Genomic DNA, 4,914 nt, shown 5'->3' on the forward strand with positions numbered 1-4,914 from the left:
AATCTGTGTGTGTATATGTGTGTGTGTGTGTGTGTGTGTGTGTGTGTTTGAGCAGGTATTACTCGTGACATGATGACCCGTATCTGTTTACCCTGTCACATTAATGGAGCTTTTCCTCCCAGTGGGGACAGAAATCAAAAACTTTACTCGGTTTGAAAGTCAGAACATAGGCTCAGGAGAGAGGCTCCAAGACCTGAACGTTACACAACGTGTTGTCCTCAGAAGCAAMCACACACTGCACTTTCACTCAAGCTGGAAGCTCATTGGCTCAAACGGACCGAGAGTTAAGACAAACCGATGCACATAAACATGAAAACACACACATTTATTACGGCTGAAAGAAGAACGACGGAAGGCAGGGTGAAAAGAGAGGATTGACAGATGAGACGGAGGTGAAGCAGKGGAGAAGTGGGAAAGGAACAGGGGGGAAAGAAGCCCCCGCAGCGGGGGATTCAGAGAAGGAAGAATGGGCCGTGGACAGTTCACTTAGCCCAGCTGATTAATCTGAGCAACAGTGACATTGATTAAATGATCAAAAAGGCCACCGTTCAGTATTTGTTCTTCCTCATTGTGTATTTATTTATTTACACACAAATAAGCTTATAACTACAGAAATATACATATATTATCGATGTTTTGTAATTCCTCCAAGACATTGTTTCCTCACTGAATCAATTTACTTTAGAAAAAAATGTTTTTATTTTAATCAGAGACATAAATTTGTCAGGAAAAGCAATCTTGCAGCAAATGGATGTAGATGATCAGAACATAAAAACAATAAGACAGAAGCTTATATAGGTGAACATCAATATAAATAAAATATATAATATAAAAATGAAAGTTTGCTCAGTTAATCCAGTATACTTTAAAGAGAGATTAGGTAAAACGTTTATGGTACTAAAAAAATACATTTAAAAAGGCGGTATAAGTAAAAGTTTGCATAAGGCCCTGTGACATCAATATGTTTTAGACAATTTATGTAATGTTTCAAGACATTTACATCAAAGATGGAATTAAAAAATCAACAGAAAGCCTATTTTAGAAACAATAATAAAATATAAATAAAGTAAAATAAAGTGTGACAGAACCTTTACATTGTGTTAAAGGAATAATTTGGTAGAAAGAGACTTTCAGTACTCAAMAATTCCATAAAGACACCTTCTTTCGTAGACTTTATTTTAATATATTCAGTTCTCACGATACAATTTAATCACAAAACAATTCAGGATAACAATCTGTGACCATAAAAAATACCCCAAACGCAGAATTTCTTCCTCAGTTGCGGTTTTACTGTATAACGCAGTAAGAAACAGGTGCAATTTAGYCTAAAAAGTGTTGCTCGGAGTCTTAAAGGGGGGAGGAAGTGAGTGATGGACAGCCAGTGGGAGGGAAAGGGAGTAATGGGGGATGGAGGGATGAAGGGAGGTGTATAGTGCTGCAGAAACTTCCCATGCTGGCCTCCCAGTGTGGCTACGTAATGAGGGCAAGGGACACACACACACGACACACACACACACACACACACACACACACACACACACACACACACACTAACACACACCACACACATACATTTTAAGGGTAATGTTTTTTTTTGAGGGGGGATTACAGTTTTTGCTTTATACATGCATAATAATGGTAATAATGCAAATGTTTATAAGCAATTTAAATACATTTTAACTGTGCCCAGACCTGTCTTAAGAGATTTAAACAAAGTTTATTTTAACAAACTCTGCATCGCTCTGTGCATTAAAGCGGTTGGCCTAACGGAAAAAAAAAAAGAGATAATCACGTGCTTCACTGGACCAGAGGAGGCTGTATGAAGGTAGACATCTGCTTGAGGCTTCTGTTTCAGATCAAGAGAGGAAAATTCTCCTCCAGAGAACCGGGAGCTGTTTGGTATTAACATGCCAAGTGCTCAATAAATAAGGTCATACACAAACACACATTATTTTGCAACAGCCATAGGGATGGATGCTGGAGCCAACTTGGCAGACATCATAATTTTTTAGACCAAAGAAACCCCATTTGGTTTGATTATTTTTAAAAAATATATCTCTTAAAACTGTTGTGGGTCCGAGGGAGTTCAAAAGCATTCTGAGCGTTGTAGGTGCTCACATGACATTAATGGCTTACATTTGTCCCCAGTGTTCATAAAGTCTGACTCTGGTGTGTGTGAGTCCGTATGTGTCTGTGACAGCTGCAGAAGTCCTWGCCCCAGCTGTTGTGCTTTGAAGCCAACTCATTGTGCTGGCAGCTGTTACAATCAAGTTGTTCTTTGCGCTCACCATTCCGTCCCACAATTATTCTGTGAAAATGATAAGCTATTCAGATCACTCAGATCTCAAATTCAACAGCAAGATTTTTAATGTTGTAAAATAAAATGTGATTTGAAGATGATGTGTCGACCTAATCTTTTTTTAAAAACAGAGAGTTGCATTCCTAAAAAATACTTGTAGAATCAGTCTCTCCATCTTATTGCTTTGCTGTAGCGATTTGTGGTCAATATAGATAAGTTTTGAAGTTATAAATTGTTGTCAATGCATTCTCATTCCCAACTCGTCATATATTGACACTGGGTCACGTTCTCTTTGCATCAGGTTTTGACGTGTTGGGTAACCCCTTTGTGTCAATTATTGACAACATGAGAACAAGGAAGAGCCCAATACCATATGTTTAAGTGTCAAAAATTCCCAACATCTTACTCTAATCCTAACACCAACMTTGACCCTAAATCTTAAACTTTACTACTATTAACCCTAAACATCCAATCCCTGACCTTGCTACCTAAACCTAAACAGTAGGATCCCTGATCCCTAAACTTAAAGGGGACCTAATATGCAAAATTCACTTTTTTCAGTTTTTTTACTTACATTGGGTCTGTACTGCTTCTAAAAACAGTCCAAGCACCAAAATAAATAAATAAAAAAATGCACCCAGTGGTATTTTTACAATAAGTAAATATATATTTTTTTGTGTGTGTCTTGAAATGACCTGTTTTCAAACACCACCGTTTGGGACGTCACAAACAGTATTCCAACCCACCTCAACCTGAGCCCAGCCCCTCACCTGGTAACCCCAGCGGAGACTCCACCCACATTTTCACAGGACGGTTCTGCTGTTTTTAGAACAGTCATGGAGAATAGAGATGCGTGGCTTAATTTTTTTTTTTTTTTTTGACGAAGAAAGTTGTAGTTTGTGTAAATAACTTCTCCATTGGAGTGCAGTACTTTGAAAAAAAATAATACCAGCAGTATATTTCCCCAAGGACTTTCTACTAAAAGGAAACTTCTGTCCCTTTTGTTCCTCACAAATCTGCAGATGATGGCGGTAAGTGATGTGTTGTGAGCTTGGTGCTGCTGTTGCTTCGGTCTGAACATGATTTGTCATTTAGCACAAACTAATGTTGATCACGCTGCCAGATCGACTACCGACCAGGCATCATTGTGTGATGAGCAGGGAGTGAGAACATGTTGTACAAGCAGCTATGGGTGGGATGAGGAGTTGCAAAAGTTGATGTTCTGTTGAACAAAGCGTAAATAATGAAACTGAAATTTTCTTCTTTGTGGAAAACATGTTTTTGCTCATCTTAAAGCTGATTGGATTGGAAGCTAGCTCATATTTCAGGATCATGAACAAATGCTTCAACCTAAAGTGCCAACAAGATTGTTTCCAATCATTCCCAAATCCTTCTGCCAAGTAAAGAATCTGACACACCAGATTACAAAAAAAGTATGACATAAAAAGTCTTGAAAAGAAATTTAACATTCAGAGTTGTCCACAATTTATACACCTAGCACTTCAAATTCAAATTACAAACTTGAGGACTTACATTGCCACCAGACCTTTCTGACATAAAGCAACAACAAAAAAAAAATAACATTTCCATCTGTAAGATGAAGTCTGTGGAATTTTGAGCACTAACATTTATGAGCCATTCCAACAAGCATTAAGCTTGGAGCACATTGTTATAAAAATAATAGTCTAGATTATGTGATACCTGCAGTACACATGAATATGAACAACTAATATAGGCCCTCTGTGTCTCATTTTTCAACCATTTAAATTRTAATTACAGTGGGGACTAGTAATGTTTCTCATGGTGATTCAAGAAAAAAAATTACACCATAGTGTTGTTGTTGAAGTGTGTCAATTCACAATGGATGCCCAGAGCCAATGGCAAGTATTGGATTAGAGTCCTGATCAAGACAGTTTTTTATTGATTTGGAGTAGCTGACCACAATTAATTCTTGATGTCTGTTGTTGGTATACTGTCTTGGATTTCACAGCTTCTATAAAACATTCTGTTGGGACATGCCAACATGTCTACAGTATGAAAGGGTTTTAAAATATAGAATAATAGTAGTTGTATGGAGTCTGTTTGGTGACAATGGATAAAGGTAATAAAAATGCATGGTGGCGACTGGGACTATTTATATTTGACATGGACAAGTTTATAATATAGGAATGAATGATGCTTCAGTCACTTGTGGTTAGGCAAGAAGTAATTCTCAGAATTATATTTTGCAACTATAAGACACAGGTGACGGCTAGAGTTGTATTTAAGCTCAATACTTAAAATGGGCTCCTCTCACACTTTGTGTCTTTGCTGTGAAAACAGTCAGAGTTATATCATGTTCAGGAAAACAGGAAAACAGTAAAAGAAAGAAGAAGAAGCTCTGACACATGCTCAAGGCATTTAAAGGTATACTATAAAAATAGTACTRTGGAAAGTGGAGTGAAACATGGAGGTATACTATTTGGATTAAACATACACCAAAAACATAAAAATACATATACTGTATGTAGGTTACCTTTGACTGTTAAACACAAAAACAGCAACAAATTCATAATCAGACTCCAACAATGTCCCTCACAAAGTCTGCCACACATTAACATTCTTGTGGCCATGCA

At 37.4% G+C, this 4,914-nt stretch overlaps 1 protein-coding gene across 4 annotated transcripts in view; it reads left to right on the forward strand.

Moving 5' to 3' along the window:
• The window catches only part of zgc:172282 (leucine-rich repeat and fibronectin type III domain-containing protein 1-like protein), a 214,729-nt gene that overhangs the window by 19,371 nt on the left and 190,444 nt on the right, over window positions 1-4,914 (forward strand). The window lies entirely within an intron of this gene.

This window comes from Austrofundulus limnaeus, unplaced genomic scaffold (genome assembly GCF_001266775.1).
Source record: "Austrofundulus limnaeus strain Quisiro unplaced genomic scaffold, Austrofundulus_limnaeus-1.0 Scaffold29, whole genome shotgun sequence".
Classification (NCBI taxonomy): domain Eukaryota; kingdom Metazoa; phylum Chordata; class Actinopteri; order Cyprinodontiformes; family Rivulidae; genus Austrofundulus; species Austrofundulus limnaeus.